General features: G+C 37.6%; 1 protein-coding gene across 1 annotated transcript in view; it reads right to left on the bottom strand.

Annotated features, from left to right (window-relative positions):
- Window positions 1-15,069, bottom strand: part of LOC306888753 (B-cell CLL/lymphoma 9-like protein) — a 51,420-nt gene extending 36,351 nt beyond the window's left edge. Inside the window, exon 1 of the mRNA XM_079447187.1 lies at window positions 14,725-15,069. The gene's annotated coding sequence lies outside the window, so the exon portion shown is untranslated. The remainder of the gene's footprint in view (window positions 1-14,724) is intronic.
- Window positions 15,070-19,645: the final 4,576 nt, after the last annotated feature.

Raw genomic sequence — 19,645 nt, 5'->3', positions numbered from 1 at the left:
CATTTTCAACATTTAAAGTCTATCGTCATCTGCAGGTAGGATGTGTTACGCCACACTGACACAAATCAGAGATGAAAATGATAAGAATTTAAAATATTTCAGTCTTTAGTTTCACATACATTTAGCATTTGCTTTACCTTCTTTTGATTATTTGTAGTTAATGACAAAGTTGAAACATCTTAGAAACCACACAAAACTCCATAGCTATCACACAGCAACACCCCCGCACAGAAATGGAAAGTTTTCCATGGAGAAGTGTAGTACCTTTAGCAAGGGATGATGGGAAATCTGTCTGCTTAGGTAAAGAGGTATTAGAGGTCAGTAGGTCACAGAAATCTAATGAATGGTTTTGTGCATTCCGGCCTTAAAAATATTAATGTTGCATAACTATCAGATGAGTAAATATGGAAAATAATGGAGCTGAACACTCCCAGTCTGGCATTTAGTAAAAAAGGGTAAGATTGTAAAATCCTGTTTTCATCACAATAGAGGGTTTACTTAGAAACTTCCCACTATCAGAGTGTCTATAATTTTCTCTCTCAGTCTCTCTCCGTCCAGCTGTGTGCCTTCCCTCTTCAGTCAGTCCATTGTTCCTCCGCTGCAACAGGCCATTTGTTTTTCAGTCGCCTGTTGACGTGGGAGTGAGTGCAGTGCAGTTTCGAGTTGAACAAAAGGTTACGAGAGTGCAACCGTCATATGTGTAAGACACCAGCTAAAGGGATTCGCCAGGACTTCAGGTGAGAGCGTGTGTGTGACCCGGATCAGACCGGAGCCTTTTCTCCCGTCCTCCAGGAGAGGCTTGGTGCATTTTGGGAGTGCTGAGACTTTAGGACGCCAACTGCAGGCTGCATGCGTCAACAACTCGCTCATTCACACTGATCTAATTTTCTTCTGAATATTTCACTGTCCGAAGCCTCGCTGATGCGTCACAGGAAGCCATCCGAAAAATGTAATCTCCATGATTTTTTGGTCGAAATGGTTTTGATGATACAGATACAGTATTTTGACCAATGAATTCCAATCATTTTTCCAATTGTTTGTGGTCAAGTGTTTAAAGGGATTGTTCACCCAAAAATGAAAATTCTGTCATTAATTTCTCACCCTCATGTCATTTCAAACATGTAAGACTTTCGTTCATGTCAATACAATGACATGATACAATGTCAATTCAATACAAGTAGAGGACTGCACATGGTTCATCGAGGTACTCTCGTGAACACGTGTCAAAGAGAAGAAATTGTTCAATAAAGTAATTGTTTTTGTTTTTTTTGCACACAAAAAGTATTCTCGTAGCTTCAGCAAATTACGGTTGAACCACTGATGTCACGTGGATTATTTTATCGATGTCCTTATTACGTTTCTGGGCCTTGAACGTGGTAGTTCCATTGCTGTCTTTGCAGGGACAGAAAGCTCTCGGATTTCCTCAAAAATACTTTCAATTGTGTTCTGAAGATGAACAAAGGTCTTACAGGTTTGGAACGACATGAGGGTGAGTAATTAATGACCATTTTTTTTTTTTTTTTAACTATGAACATATGACTATCCCTTTAAAATAAAAAAATAAAATATTGCAGCTGTGTCAGTAGGCCAGCTCCACACACGCTTTTTGGCCACATGCAAAGTTTTTATGTCAAAGTCAAATCGCTGTCAAAAAAAAACAACAAAAAAACACAGTGACAGTGTTGGGTAGTAAGATTTATTTGTAACATTAAACAATTGTAATGTGCTTGGCACATGAATAAATGAAAAGGGTAACAAGAAGCTTTGTTTTGCCATAATATGATCATCACCTCTATCTTCTGGTCTAAAATGAAAGGGAGAAGCTCTAAAACAGAGCAATCATGGGAAAAAGGTCTGTCACAGTCTTGAACACTGGATTTGTGAATGTGAATAGATTAGATACACATTAATACGGTAATTCCCTTTAAACTGTATTCTCCTTGCTTGTTCTTTTGAAATAAAGGAGCTTGATGGACCACAGACATACTCTTTAAAGATCTCTTCTCTTGCAAATTCAAAAATGATTGATTTAAACTAAGATCTTGTTACATCACATTCACAACCATGAACAAATATGCTCTCACATTGAAAGATTAATACTTTATGGCAACATGGCGCACCCAGTCACATTAAAGAAATCGTCCAAAAACAGAAGTCTGCTGAAAATGTACTCATCCTCAGGTCACCCAAGATGTAGATAAGTTTGTTTCTTCATCGGAACAGATTTTGAGAAGTTAAGCATTACATCACTTGCTCACCAATGGATGCTCTGCAGTGAATGGGTGCCGTCAGAATGAGAGTCCAAACAGCTGCTAAAAACATCACAATAATCCACACCACTCCAGTCCATCAATTAATGTCTTGTGAAGTGAAAAGCTGCATGCTTGTAAGAAACAAATCCATCATTAAGACATTTTAAAGGTGCAATAGGTGATAGTCTTCTTTTGTTATGCTGGTTGAAAGTCTCTTCACATCCTGATAGCAATCATTCAGTTAAGTGGACTAAATGTATTTATATATTATGTGGAAGGCCAATCAAAATGCTCGTTCCATACACTGTGCAGACCTGATCTTCCTTCCTGGTATTGTAGTACTTTTACTAACTGTGCTATAAAGTTCTCAACGGTGAATGACACATGATGTATTGTAGTAATGTTGTCTCTGATCGTCTGTTCTGCGACTGTATATGCGTTCAGGGGGCGTGGCTTTGAACGGCGATTTGAAGGGAGGATGGGACGTTCGCGTTCAGTGCTATCAGGCTAAAGTTAGCATTTTCCAAGACGTCCTATTGCACCTTTAACTTTAAAGGGGTCCTCAGATGCAAAATTCACTTTTCAAGTTGTTTGAACATAAATGCGTGTTGGAAGTGTGTGTACACATCCATCCTAATGATAAAAATCCACCCAGTTTTTTAAATCCCTATTTTAAAATTCTCTCTCTCAAATCAGGCTGTTCTGAGATTCCTGTCAGAATGATGTAGTTCTGTACAGGCCCCTCCAGTCTTACCTTAGACCCGCCCTGAGTGAGCTGAGTGAACTGAGTGAGCTGTAAACAATCCGACCGGCATTATGTCGACTCTGGTGCAGGGGAAGACAAGATGTCTCAGATTAAGCGATTGAGGTGTTTTGTTGTTGGATGTGATAATGAATATAGCAGTCGTCATTAAGTCCCAACATCTGAGCCGCTGAAGATACAGAGGATTAATGTTACTTTCGCTTTGAAGGGAATGTAAGAAAAGTAGTTTAAATGTTTTGTCACTTGCTTGAGCAACTTAATATAGGAGTAAATGCAAAAGTAAAAAGCATTGAATAATTTGTTTCTTATATTTATTGCATTTAAACACATGCATGAAAGATTGTATTACTAAGTAAAAAAGAATCACAATGCTGAAAAAGCATTTTAAGTAACAATGTTTGGATTTGAAATCAAAATAATGGATAAATGTTGTGTTTGTAGTAAACAGCCATGGATCAGGAGCAGACTCCCATGTGAAAGCACACACTGTAAAAAAAGAAATAAAATTTAAAAAAGTTGACCTAACTCAAAAAATTAAGTCAACCTATCACAATCAACTTAAGTTAACTCAACTAGCAACCGAGAACCGACAACTTAAAAACGTTGGTTAATCTAATGAATGAAAGTCAGTCTACTGAGTGTTAAAAGATCTGTTAGCGCAACCAAAGATTTTTTTTAACATTTAGCAATGCTAATCGTGTTTAACAACCCTCTTTCTTTTGGATTTATGTTTATTTTCAAAGCCTTCCACATAATATAGGCTCTTAAATCTAAAGGCAAACATTTATGCTGCTAGACAAATGTATTAAACAAGCTGCAATGAGATGCACATATACAGTACCTCGATTCTCAAACATGGTGAGGATCATCAAAATTTAAATCAGTAAAAATATGAACTTTGATATGACAGCTAACTGACAGTGACAACAGCAGCAGCAGCATAAATTAAGCCAGTGACATTTAAAACAATGATAATATTTTAATAATAAATAATGTTTTCAAGCTGCAATGCTAAACTTGTGCAATATTGTCAAATGTAAAATTGTTTGTTCAGATGACTCAATTTGAAAAGTTGGGAGACGTTGTGAACAAATCCTTGAGTATCTAAGTAAGGTAAACAAAACAAATCAGGCTTGTGCTAGGTCAGATAAATATATATTTTTGGAAAATGTCAAAAAAAAATGCCCTCCTCCACCTCTCAAATTAAAAAAAATCCTCTCTCACAAGAGTCACCTAAGAGGGGAATTCATTTTCAAAAATGAAATTCAGGCCTTGAATAAATGTCTAAAAATCTTGATTGGATCATCACTATAAATAATTCTACATGATAAAAAGAAGGCTTTAAAAAGATCGGTATCGGATCGACAGATACTGCTTTCTGTGATCGGCGATAAGCCTAAAAAAATCCTGATCGGCGCACCCCTAGTGGATTATTGTGATGTTATTATCATCTGTTTGGGCTCTCATTCTGACGGCACCCATTCACTGCAGAGGATCTATTCGCGATGCAATGATGAATTTCTCCAAATCTGTCCTACTTAAGAAACAACTCATCTTAACTCAAAGTATTAGGGAGGAAGTAAAATAGATACTTTGAAACTACTCCAGAAAACGGTACTTGCAATACATAGACCAGTCACATCTGCATTAGCGTACTTCTGTAAAGAATGCTTCTGGCCTTCGAGGAGACTGAAAGTGTGTACTGAACATCCGAGACACCCTGCTGAACAACTTTGATAAATAACATAATCAACAAAAACTTAGAACCACTTTCAAATTTCTTATTCAGCGTCAGGTGATTACTTTTCTCAAAAGCCATTTTGGTAATCATCTATAATTACCGAAAGCTTCTCTTCCAGTTTCTGAGAATCAGTTGGATGCCTCATGCCAGGATATTTGCAAATGCAAACTAATCGTAATCATTTTGTAATAAACATGATTGGCATTTACAAAACAAAACAAAAAAAAAGAGAAAGGAGATCTAAAAGACACTTTAGAGACTAATGTGTATAACTTCTAGGTGCAGTGCATTGTGGGACTTCGCACAGGTGAAAGCCAAAAACCAGCCTGTAGGGGGGGTTTAGGCAGGTTGATGTGGCAACTACGCAAATGAAAGCAGCGTGAGAGAAGAGTGAAGAACACGAGACCTAAAGCGGGCTGGATGATGATGACGAGAACGGACGCAGTCAGGGGGAAATCATCTCGCAGCCGGGCTTGTTTAACACTGCCCGTGCCCCTGCGCCAAGAAACAATGCCACAACAAAGTGAAAGAATACTGTTTATTTAAGAGGAAGGGAGGACAGACTGCAGCTGACTGAAGAAGGGAAACAAAGAAGGAGGAGTGAAGCAATCAAAGGCAAAGAAGCCAATATAAGCACCCTCACAGATACAGCCTGAGAAACTGTTAAAGGAATAGTTTGCTCAAAAATTAAAATTCTGTTATCGTTTACACACGCTCATGTCGACCCAAACCTGAATGCATTTTGTGGAATATAAAAGCATCATGTTTTAAGCAACACTTTATTCATTCAAGGATAATGTCAAGAAAAAAATAATTTTGAATATTTTAAATATCTCATAAACAAACATTATGAGGTCTAAACTGGCATAACACATCTAACCGTAGCATAGTTTGGTTCATATGCATCTCAGTATAGAGTTATAATACACAATTTTGCTCACTATGAACTGTTTTTGCATGAACTGCATAAAGCAGCTTTTGTGTTCCCGAGAAAACTAGAAAAAAAGCATATGGGATTGAAACAACAAGGTTTCTTTTTTTATTACTGGATAAGGATTTATTTTAATTATTCAAATTCCCACTCATTTATTCCAATGAATCACTGTAATTCATTTGTGAACCTAATTCCTTAAAAAATAACTGATTCACTCAGAAATCATCCCTATGACCTGCAAACTATTTTAGCAATATTTAGCCAAATATTTCTTTTAGGAATGCATTGTATGTTAATTATTGAAAGTTCATGGATTTTAAGTTTTTATTACTTTCCATGCCTACAAAACACCACTTAAAAATTCCATGATGTTTCCAGATTTACCATGATTGTGGAAACAGTGTTTTTTTGTTTTTTTTTCAGTGCATGTGTGAATTAAATCAGCAAAGAGGTTTGTGTTCATCATGTAACTAGACATGTTTGCAAATACGTCAAGTGCAATATTCACATTATATTTCCAAAGTAATTGCAATCAGCATGATAAAATGAACCAAAAATATAAATTACGCAACAATGAAAATATTACAATGACTTTAGTATGCTTGTTATTTGGCCGCTAAATTTAATAAGGACTGTGTAATTAAATAATGAGAGTATTTTTAAGTTTAATCTGATTCAACTACGTATTTCTTTGCATTATCACATGCATCATAAAATACAAAAATATATTTTTTCAAATATGTGCATAACTAATAATGTCATTTTATGTATATGTAAATTAAAATGTTTTATAAATAGTTATTTTGTTCATTCTGGAAAACATAAATTGATTATTTTTTAAAGCTGTGTAAAGTGATTAATGTGTTTCCCTTTCCCTAATGCCACCAAATGGAATTGGCAAAAATTGGCCATATGTTTTTATGTGTACCAAACACTCCCCCTGTCTGTTACTGGACAAACAAATCCACTAGTTGAGCCAGTGTTGCTGCATCGGCCTGGTAAGGATATTTGTTTTTACCCACATGCAAAAATGACTACAAAGTGTGTGAGGTAAACATGTACGCATGGTTTGGGTGTATACAGAATGATCACATCGTGGAACAGAGTTTCTTGGAGCACATGCCATGTGACCCCCAAGAGAACTGAAAAACAGAGAGAGTGAGAGAGGGTGGGCAGTACATACAGCATAAACAGATTGTCATGGCCACAGAACAGCAGTGTGTGCAGTCCCTCGGTGAGCGCTCGCTTTCTTTATTTCATTCTCTCTCTGTAAAGACAGGGAAGAGCTCGGCTCACTTTGCACGGGGGTCAAGGGTTGTATCTATTCCAACACACTCTGGGCCATCAGCCAACTAGAGCAAGGAAAAAAGAGCAAATTGCAGCCGCAGCACAAACAGACAGGAGATGGTGAGAGAGACATGGAGGTACAGTCTCTGTTCTGTAGATCTAGTGTTCATCAAAAAAAAAAAAAAAAGAGAGAGATGTAGGAAAATGAGACATGCAAGAGAAAACTGAAGAAATTGTGAGTGTTGTTTGCCTGTGGAAAGGTCACTGCCACAGTGCCAGGATGTTGCAGGGGGTCAAAAGAACCAACTGCACAGTTTGTATGATATTCTGGTCTCTAGATATGCTAAATATGCTTTGTTTCAATCACAAAAAAAAATAAATGCAGTAGTAATTGGGTCAAGAGCACCATGTTACTGACCAAATATCAAAACATCTCTTCCATCTGACATCATCCAACCAATTTTTATTTTTTATTATTAATATTTTGTGAATCGCAAGCTGTTTTCACATGATTACAACAAATTTGATGAATTTTGGTCAATTGGAAATGAATGTTACCATGTTTTTGTTAAAGTACTACCTCATTTTTGCATTGCACACACCAAGTCTTTTAACCATTGCGCAATTCCAGTTCTTTGTAGATCAAAATTAACTCCATGAGTACCAGCAATCATCATTACAGGGGAAAGAATACAGTCAATTTGCTCTTATGAGAGAAACTGCACTTCATCACTGGAGCATAAAGCTAAATATTTAAGTTTTAAATTAAGTCAGTATACACACACTCTGCCATCCAGCCAACTGCAGCGCTTCAGGAACAAACTCAACAGGAATCTTGTACACACACACACAGAGTAATTTCCATTCCACCTTAAATGTAGGGCAAAGTTCTAGCTTGATTCAGCCAAAGAGTTTGTACTAAAGGAAAAAAGGCTCGTGTTGACTGTGGAGTGTTCTGAGCCTCACAGCTGGGTGCTGTTGTTTTCAGCGCGCTGAAAGCTTCTCGATATCACATTATTCTTTCATAGCTCACCTTAGCACCGCGACTTGTAACTCATCTGGAAGCTCAGATCACCTGACCCGATAAGAAACACTTTGTTCCAAACACTGGATCTTACTGTCCTTCCAACGCATTACAAACGGCCTTTAACAGACCCAAAACACAGATCTACAATTGATGAAACATTTCACCTTCCTCCTGCCTGACCTGTGATAAGATAGATTACGTCATCGCCTCGTAAAATCAACTTTGCTTATGACCAGGTGATACTGTGGTGGTGCGTTCATGGTTATATGACATAACACAGACCTGCGGTGGTTCTTGCTTTTAATATTCCCGATGTGAATATGCCTTCCCTGGACACCTGTCTGTGTGCCTGAGAGGATGCATTACTCTTCAAACAACATGAAAGCAGATGGTAGCACAGGAACAAACGCTGTCCCTTAGCAGAGGTGATCTGAAGTGTGGTATCACGCAGTCTCAGGTGAGAGGCCATATGTTAGGCTGTAAAACGTTTGTACCGGCCTGCATGAAGAGGTCCGCTCTGGTTCTGCAGCAGAGGAAATTAAGTGGTATTAGAATAGGGCACAGGTCAGCAACCTTACACCGTGTTAATTTTTCTGAAATAAAATTATTTTTGATATGAACTTATTTCAGTTTATATGAATGTATTTGATATATATATATATTTTAACCTATGACCATTACCATCTAAGCCAGATCGTATTTTTAGTCTTATAAAAAAAATAATAATAATATTTTCATGCTATGCATTTGTAGCAATACGAGCCATTTTTATTCAAAATAATTATATAGGTAAAATAGGTTTATTAGGCAGACCATCAATGCTTAAAGGGTCATCGGATGCCCATTTTGCACAAGTTGACATACATTGGTTAAAATTTCTCAATGGTAGTGTAAAAAACACCTTTTTACCCTGTCAAAATCAGCTCTGTTTTCAGCGAGTCATGTCGCTTTAAATGCTAATGAGCACTGCTAACCCCACCTCTCTCTTCCGTGGAGTGACGAGCAGACTGTAAACTTCAGCTGCGAAACTGGCTAACTAGCACTTTATTAGGAAAGGCAATTTGCAAAGATTCATAAAAACCTTATGCTCACTTCTTCTGTAGATGAAGCTGGATCATGAATGATTCGGGCAAACAGACGCATTTAGGCAGATCGGGGATCGGCGCATTCACTTCAAAGCGAAAGCAACATTAATCCTCTGCATCTTCAGCGGCTCAGATGTCAGGAGTAAACGATGACTGATATATTCATTATTACATCCAATAACAAAATACCTCAATCGCTTAATCGGAGACGTTCTTGTCTTGCCTTGCATTGAAGTCGACACAGTGGCGGACTGATGACAGCTCACTCAGGACAGGTCTAAGGTAAGACGGTCTTGTCAATCAACTATCGTGGGAGGGGCCTGTACAGAACTACGTCATTCTGACAGGAATCTCAGAACAGCCTGATTTGAGAAAGGGGATTTTAAAATAGGGATTTAAAAAAAACACTAAAACAACATTAAAATGATCTAAATATTTAGGCTATCCAAGATGCAGATGACTTTGTTTGTTCAACATAAAAGATTTAGCATTACATCACTTGTTCACAAATGTATCCTCTGCAGTGAATGGGTGCCATCAGAGTCCAACCAGCTGATAAAAACATCACAATAATCCACACAAACACCAGTTCAACAGTTAATATCTTGTGAAGTGAAAGGCTACATGCTTCGAAGCAAAAACCTCAAACTGATACTTCAGGATCTATCCATTACATCGCTTTCTTCAGTGAAAAATTCATCTTTTGGACTTGATCTGTGCAAGAGATATATGCACAGATCCTGTCCAAAACCATTGTAAACAAAAATGTCTTGTATACTTGTGGATTTTTGTGATGTTTTATCAGTGGTTTGGACTCTCATTCTGACGGCACCCATTCACTGCAGAGGACCCATTGGTGAGCAAGTGATGTAATGCAAAATTTCACCAAATCTGTTCTGATGAAGAAACAAACTCACCTACATCTTGGCTGGTCTGAGGGTAAGTTCTTCAAAACACAAATGAAGATGTTTTTACTGGAACCTATTTTCTGTCCATTCATTGAAAGTTCATGCAACCCAAAGTTCACAAAGGAAATCCATACGAAATGAGAAGTTTAATCCACTCATTCATTCATTAACATCAAACAATACACATTCATCGAGCTCATAAAATATGGTAAACACAGAAACACAATTGTGTTTCCTTGATGCACCACTGCACAATCAAGCAGAAACCTCAGCCAACAGGTTGGTTTGGCTATTAAATATAAATTATAATAGAAAAAAATTTATAGAATTAACTATAATTAGAAATGTAAACACTGTGACTCTGTGCTGCCATCAAAACATTGTTCTGTTTATTTAAGAATCCCATCTAGCCTGACACAGCAACATTGACTGAATCAATGGTGTGGGTTTGAGTGGACTATCTGCTTGTTTAACCAATGACAGATGGAGGGAGTGTTCAAAAACCTGTTTGCAGAGACTTTTGAATGGCTGTACAGGAGAGGTCATGTGGAAAGCCCTTATTTGGAAAGGGTTTGGGTGTGTATTATGCTAAGTAAGTAACTGTATACACACATTCCCACATTAAGAACGATCCAGATTTGAAAGCTTATAATGAGAGTAGGAATACATTTGCTTGCATACACACTTTTGGGGAATTCACCAGAAAGTTTGCATGAGAAACTTGACTGCTCACATAAAGGTCAATGACAGTGTATAAGAATGTCCACAATAAATAAAAAAATATAAAAAATCGTAGCCAAGCTCTTAAAACAAACTCTTGCATTTATATTTGCATTTTATACGTGTGCTTTACTATACTTGTGTTTACTATTTTCAAAAAAATATATAATAATAATAATTTAATCCTAAAAATGTTATGTGCAGTAACCACAAAGTAATAAATAAATAAAATTGTCCTTATACTGTGAATACATGTGCACATCTTAATCAAGTCTGTAAATATTAAGTATAATATTAGGTAAATTTGTTTAACAAATATAAGATATATTATTGCATTTTTAGCATTTTTTAATTTATGCTCTTAAATTATCAAAAATGAATTTCAATTCAGAAATTAAAAATGTGCATGTATTCAAGTCAATGTATGTATGAACTATATTCTTGCAGAATAAATGAGATTGAATTGGTGTCATGTAACTGTAGAATTATTTGCAAATGAGGACTGATGTCTCAAATTGTCGCAAAATTATGTTGGGTAAACACCTACCAATGCACTATAATGTCTGTACGGTACTGTCTCTCCAGCGTGACTATGCAAAAGCTACAGGGTAAAGAGTCAGACATGGGTGGGTGAATTTTCTAAACAAAACCAGCACATTTGCCATTCACGGCTGAAGAACCATCTCCTCAATTTGAAATTGACGTCATATTTCCCTCATCTGTGATGTCATAACTGGAGCTTTAACACTGTAGATTATCTAGATAACTTTAAAGCCAGATCCCTCGAGCGGTTCGCTCTAAAACACTCGCTGATGTCTACGAGGTGTTGAGCCAATGTGGGGCAGAGCACGCTGTGAGCCTTGAGCCTCAAAGACAATTCAGATCAAGTTGCAAACTCTGTGAGCTTCTAAAAATAGCGTGGTAGGATATCACGCTCACAGCACTAGCTAATGGCCTGTGTGGCCAGTGGGCTAAAGAGCAGCCAAACTGCCAGAATACACTTCACACATTCTCTCTCTCCGCTCACACTGCTGACTACTACTGACGGTCTGTCGGTTTCTTGTGATGGAGGAAAAATTGGGAAAAGACGTGATTAATTTAAACAGACCTCTGTGCCAAAACTATCAGGATAAACTGCAAGATTATCAGCTCTATCTAATCTGGGGTCAGCTCATAGTATCACTATCTCTGCCTCTATCACACACACACCACTAACTTAATCAGCTTGCGTCACTGAGGCCCTGGAAATCTGACAGGAAAAATAATTAGGGGAACATGGGTAGCACCCTTTAGTGCGGGGTTTGAATGGGACGCAAACATTTATAAAGAATGAAGCTGATTTTATTTTTTAATACACACTGCTGATTCAGAGGCACACATAATTTCATTTTTTTTTAAATAATCAATTTTATTGTGCTCTGCCTTTGAAGCTACTAACCTTCTCGTGTGATGTCATCAAGCCCCCACTTTCGCAATCCAATCAATTCACAGTAGATTAAATCAAGTCCCACAGTGCACTTTTCTCACCAAATAATCCATTTTACTCAAGAATATTTTAACCCAAAAATGAATAGTTTGTGATCACTTGCATGACTTTTAACATCCATGGAATCTTTTCATTGGATAAAAGATTCTTTATAGTGGAAAAAGGTTATTTTGAATATTTATTAAAATGTTCTTCACACTAAGAAACAAATGGTTATTTTAAGAAATGCTTGCTGAAAGGTTCTTTAGGGAACCAAAAATGGTTCTTCTATGGCAGGGGTAGGCAACGTCAGTCCTGGAGTGCCGCTGTCCTGTAGAGTTTAGCTCCAACCCTAATCAAAGACACCTGAATAAGCTAATCAAGGTTTTCAGAATTACTAGGGCTACAGGCAGGTGAGGTTTTTTTTCAGGGTTGGAGCTAAACTCTGCAGGACATTGGCTCTCCGACGTTGCCTACCCCTGTTCTATGGTATCACTGGGGGAAAAAAATGTCCCTTCCAACAGAATATATTTCACAGAGGTCCCAGACACTCATTTCCACACAATGAAAGTCAATGAGGGTTTTAATAAACCTTATTTTGAGGTTCACAAGTTTCATATATAGCTTATAGAATGGAGCGTAGTCGGAAAGTAAATGGGAATGTAGTGCACCAGTCTTAGTTTTATAGTGTTGTATTTGGACCTCAACAGGCCCATCCAATTCTGCAGAATGGTTGAATTATTCCTTCAAGACCATTAGTTGTCATGCAAAGTCATGCAAACATCAAAAAAGCTTGCGGTCAGGATAAATGACTACATCTTTGAAAGGTCATCAGATTGTTTTAGATTCTCCAATAAATCGATCATGTGATTTTCCACAACAATATCTGATAATATAACGAGGTGAATTATGCTACAGTGATGCCAAAAAATAACACTAGGCCCCTTTAACTAAACTTCACTAAATCATTTTGCAACAATTGATAATTAAAGCCAGTTCCACTCAAGTTCCCACAGGTGTTCTAGCAGAATAACCCAAAAAATAAAAGTTCTGGCAATGTTTAGAAACCCATATGATACATTCTTCCATGAAACATGTCCTGGCCCACTGGTACTGGGGCGATCAGGAGCCAAATTTACAAAAAAAATAAAAAATTATAAAATAAAACAGTATAAAGTACTATAAAAGTGGCCCATACAACTAGGCCTTCTGAAACCATATAATGACAGGTAACATAACAAATATGTAGTCATTGACATCTGTCCTGACTCTCCTTTGCATGTTCACAAAAGTTCCCTAGAGAAAATGTCTGGTTTACGAATGAAATCACTATATTTTCAATCAATCTGTTGATCCATTTCATAAACCAGTTTGAATGATTCATTCAATAATTTGACTAGCGTGGTTCTTGATTTCAGCTCAATGACTTAATGATCCAATCACAGCAGTTAACAGCCCATTGGAGTTAAATTTCAGTCTGCTCCTCACACAAAGCTGTAATATGGCTTTGGAATATCATATGAATCACTTCTATGATACTTTGGCCTCCTTTTTGAAGCTTGAAAGCTAATCCCCATCCACTGCACGAAATGCAGCAACCTGTACATTCCTCAAAAATTCTCCTTCTGTTCCACGGAAGAAAGCAAGCACAGGTTTCTAACGACATGTTAAGTAAATGAACTTCCCATTTAACTAAGAACATGTTCCACTAATGTTTAGCAGTAGACCATGTCCAAATAATTGTAAGTCTTCATTCTGAAGTACATTTTATCATTTAAAACATGCATGCCAAAAACACTTCCTGTAATGTTTTGCTTGCAAACTGTGCTTAAGTGCTATCTCTGTTTACAGTAAATGCCTCTCGGATTGATATGTTTTTTTGTGATGCGGGGACATTCAGACATTCAAGTGGAGCCACTGTATGTGTGCACAACACTCATTTGCACAATATTCAAAGAGAAACTAATGTCCTGTATGCATGCCCTGTCAGCTGCAGCACACTTTAGTAAAAATCCGATCTTTAATGCTGACGGTATTACTACAGACAACCGCTTTTTTCCATTGACTTCATGAACGTGATGGTGAGCAGCGGCCACATTCACCGTCACATTCTTCAAGTGCCTGCCTCTTTCTGCCAATCAGTCACTACAATGTAGCTGTCTAGCTCGTTTTCCTCAACCTAGACCTTCAAACGACAATCAAAACGCCCTAACTCACTCTTAAGCAGCAGCTACAAGTCTTTCCTGGCTTTTCGTGTCTGTTTACGGTCACATGGAGACGGGCCCGACGTTACTCCGAGCCTATCGTCAGCTCATTAGCATCCATTGCATTGAAGAGAGGCAGTTAGCAGGCGAGGCTAACTCCAGGATCCCCTACAGCTGCTGCTGTGACTGCGAGTTCAGCGCCGGAGCGCTACGCTACAGACGCGCCGCGATACATGCAGCCGACTGACAGTTTAATGCTTCGGCGATTAGGACGCGCCGCGCTGTCACGGCATTCTGTGCCGAGCTTGTGTGGGTGCGTGAGCGCGGAGCTTGCCTACCCCATTCCGCCGTGCGTCTGCGAGCGGAGGCCGATGTCAAGAGTGACGGCCAGCCGACATCACCCGAAGTGTCCGCCGCCACTGCGCAAGATCCTCCTCGGCTGTGTTAAGCGACCAACGCGATGCCCCGAAGGAAAGCCGCTGGTTAAATATCAGATGCTTCAAAATGCTGTTTGGCTTCGGCTCCGAGCGGAAGATGAGTCCCGGGGAAGACGGTAGATCATGACTCCGCTGTTGGAGACGCTGTCTGCATATTCCAGCCTGTAGTGTAGAGGTAGCAGAAGGCGCTCAGACAGACAGCAGCTCTGGCGCTCATTACTCAACTCACTGTACACACATATGAGTGACACACACACACACACACACACTCACCCAGAGCTATATCAGGACTATTTCCTGCTGTTTCAAATAGCTCCTCTCATATTAGATCATAATCATACACCATCGTCTAGTTAGCACACATTTTTACATTAAAATAATAAATATTATTCACAATACCATACATTTTTATAAATCATAAAATTGATAGTTTACAAAGGGCTTTACTGAGAGAATATGAATATATATATATATATAAAATTGGACATGCAAACAAAATCAAAATAATAATACATATATGTATATGTGTATGTAAATGCATATATATATATATATATATATATATATATATATATATTACAATTATGTATATGTGCACACACACACATATATATCATATCACAAAATCATTTCACAAATAAGATTTTTTTTAATGATAATTATATTCAATGCAACAGCGTTTATCCCATAATAAATGTGGTAAAAAAAAAAAAGCATTACTATATAATTATTATATGACCTTATGCCCATGTATTGTTTTGTCTACCACTATAACAGTTTGCCTTTACCTTTCAAATAGCCGTGATCATTTAAGCCAGATGAAATATGGCCTTACTTTCATTAAAATATATATATGTTTTAATAACACAGGAGTGTTATTATGACTACGCATGATCAGAATATGTTTCTTTATTGGTTCACTAAAACTGAGGAACACAGTTATGCAGTTGTGGTTTGGTGAATGAAGCTCACGTCTGCTTTGTCTGAGACATCAGACAGATAACCTGACCTGACAACAGAGGTATCAGATGTATCAGATCTCTTAGATCACTCCTTGCCTGGCATATGCCAAGATCAGCGCTCTCTCTCCCCGGGAGGCTTGATACCCTCTGATACATTAGGACCCTCATCGCTGGGTGTTCAGTCATCATTTCACAGGTGAGCACTCCCTCTGGTGGTGCAGAAAACTGTCCAAAAAGTGCTTTTAGTGAAGCCCTGATGAATTTACTATTTTACTGTTAGGTTGTCAAAGCAGACAAATCTTCTAAAACAAAACTTTGATTATGTAAATGTAGATCCCAAAATGAATTAACCATAGTTTCATATCCGACAGACTTGCACTAAATGCACCAAAAGTTGCACCACAGAGAAATCAACCCCTCTCTAAACTGAAGCGCAAGCTAATCTAATTGTGTGCATACAAATAGCTCCTTTATGAGCTGGTTGTGTTTATATTTTTTACCCTGAGGAAACATGCATTATAATCACATATACATGATGAAACCTAGAGAAATTCGGGATTCTAATTATGCTGTTAAATTTATGTAGTAAACACTGCTGAATGGACAGAGTGGTTTACAAAAAAAAAAAAAAAAAGGAATGATATTTTGCACTGGCAAAAGTGTATTCCTGAAAAGAACTGGTCTCTTTCTCTTTGGCTTCCAAATCTGGTGTTGTATTACACTCTCAAGTGCCAAGCCTTGAGGAGAAAGTGGGAAAGAGGGAGAGATGAATGAAATTGACTAAAAAAGACAGTAAGAATCTATGTAGAGATACAAACTTGTGTAAAAATCGTTGGATTTAACCCTCATGCTCAGTTTGGCATCCAATAGACCCCAAGGCCACTCTACTTGCTTGAAAACATACCTTAAAGTGCTAGTCCACCCAAAAATGAAAATTCTGTTATCATTTACTCAACCTTATGCAAACCTGTATGACTTTTCTTTTGTGGAACATAAAAGTATATATTTTGAAAAATGTTGGTATTCAAGTCACCAAACAATATTGGTTCCCTTTGAATTCTATAGTATTGTCCCCATTGACTTTAATTATATGCAACTCAATGGGAAAAAAATACATTGGAATTCAATGGTTGGTTGCCAACTGTTGAATTCAATAATGTTTACCAACATTCTTCAATTATAATTTTTTTCTCTCTCTCTTATGTTCCACACAAGAAGGAAAGTCATACAGGTTTTGAATGACATGAGGTTAAGTAAATGACGACAGATTTTTTCTTTTTTCGCTTTACAAAATAAAATGTATAATAGTTTTTTAACTTTGCTGTGACTGAAAATTGACTCACTCTCATATTGTCCCAAACTTGAATGACCTTCTATCTTGTGCATACAATACAATTACTATATATATATATATATATATATATATATATATATATATTATTATTTTTTTTTTTTTTTTTTTTTTTTAATACAATTAAAGTACATTGTTTTTCTGTGCAGGTTTGGGATGGTATTAAGGTGAGGAAAATTGTAAGACAGTAGTTGTGCCCCAAATGGCATATTGTACACTATGATGTACTCAACCATCTAGTGAATGAATATTAGAATGTTTAAAAGGAAATCTGTGACTGTTGAGTGCATGAAGTGCATTCCACACATTTTTTTGGTTAAATAAGTGCATCATCCCAGCATTTGAAGTGCACTTCTTGTTGTTGAAATTTTCGGTGTGAACGCACTACTCACATATTTCAACTATAAAATGGAATAGTGCATGTGAATTGGGATGCAACCAATGTGTTTCTTAGGTTAAACTTACCCTAAACAGAAACAACGTTACTAGTAAGGAATAATGTACTGTCAGGTGGACATTATCATAAATTAAACACCAACAGAGTGGTTGTGTGTCATCTTTAAGAGGTTTATTTTCCAATAATGACCAACTGAATGGACATCATCTTGCTTACTGCATGGCTGCTTATCAAATAAATACAGAAATTGACATGAAATATTGATCTAATTTAAAATAATTGTAATATGGGAGAAGAATGAGACCACAGTGTGTTACCAGAGACATGAAACTAGCTGTGTAGGAAATTGGTTGCTTGGGACAACGGTCAATGAAATATTTTAGCAGCCATTATACACAAATATTTGACCACAGAATGCATGATTGGCCAATCAGAATCAAGTACTCCCAAGAGAGCCAAGTAATGATGTTAGATAAACATGGTCACATTTCTGGAAAATGCATGGAAGCACATTAAAAGATTTGGAAGGGGAAGAGGTTAATTTTAAAATTACTTAACAAGGTTTCTGGAACAGTAACAGAACATCTTTTTAATCTTGAGTAATGAGCAATTTATGCCCATATCCAATGAATGTGATGATTAATATCATCCATGCAGTTATTTAATTATATCGCCCGTATAAAATGATCCTCGGTCTGCAAACAGCAGCAAATAAAAGCGTCAGAGACCAGACAGCCTTTTGAAACAGAGACAGAGAGACGCCCAAATCATTTCCTCCCGGCACTGATCATTTAACACACAGAGAGCCTGATGTGTTTAATACAGACGTTTGGGATGCGTCTCCCTCCTGCCCATCTCGCTTCTTCACTGTTACCGTCAGCCGCTGCGTGCCACGACAGCAACCGCATCAATTAGGCAAGGAAATGAGAGTTAGACGCAAGAACCAAACAGAATATAAAGAGAACGAAAATGAGGCAGAAGAGGAAGGTCAAGAGTAAAGGAGGAGAGTGAAACAGTGGGGAATGAAAGATCCCAAGGAGGAGAAAGGGGGAGAAAGAGTGCGAAAGCAGTGTTGTCATGGAAACTGGCAGGGATCTGAAGACCAAAACAAGAATGTAAATTGGTTTACCCTCCACGAGTCTGATGGAATTGGATAACAAGAGGAGAGGAAAAGAGTGAGGCAATGATAAAAAAGGAAGAGCGATGTATGATTGATGCAGAAAGGAAACGGTTACGACTGTCAAAGTCACGTATTAATCAGATCAACCCAAAATAATCAAACCTGCACAACGCAAGCCACCAATATTTCAAATCATAGGAGAATAGCTGGTGCAACAGGAGCAGTTGGAAGAAAGAGCATCTAATTATGCAGCCAAATCAGTGACTTATGTAATTACGAAGTGCTTTTAATTAGCCTTGGGAGGACCTAAGGTGGGTTAAAGAGAAGCTTGTATGTGTGAGTAACTGTGTTTCTTTGTTGCCTTGTTTGTCTTTCACGAGTTTAATTTAGCTTGTTAGTGGTGGGGAGTTCTCTGGAGACTTGGAGCTTCCCCCACATCAGTGTTTTATAGAAAAATGAAATAACTCCATCACACATAACCACCGGCAGGAAGAGAGAGCAGGTTGGACGAGTCCCAACGGAAAACTGAAGATATTAAGCATAGAGAATCTGATAGTAGTTACAGACTAATATTTTGGCATCTACATCATGTGTATCACCAGTGTATTTTTTAGTATTACTCGAAATTGGCACAGGCAACATTTGGAGGATAAGTTTTTCATCACTTTGGTTATTCATTTTAAGTTTCACATAGTAGCTATTAGCATGCAAAGTATCTATTTGTGTTTCTACAGACATATGTCAAAATATGGGATCGTACATCAAGACACAGATGTCACGTCTCTTTTTGAAGTCAATGTGAAACACTATTCGCAATCAATTTTACTTCCATAATTTGACATATATCTGTCTGAAACAGGGTATTCAATGGACAAAATGTAGGGTTGGATGCTGGAGAGGGGTGTGTGACGTCCAAGGGTCTGTAAAGCCTAAAGCTAAAGTATACTTCAGTTTTGACATGAACACTTAGCGCATACATACATCAGAATGCA

The sequence above is a fragment of the Barbus barbus genome, assembly GCF_936440315.1.
Source record: "Barbus barbus genome assembly, chromosome: 22".
Lineage (NCBI taxonomy): Eukaryota > Metazoa > Chordata > Actinopteri > Cypriniformes > Cyprinidae > Barbus > Barbus barbus.
The sequence above is the reverse complement of the archived record's forward strand: the minus strand, read 5'-3'. Positions and strand labels throughout refer to the sequence as shown.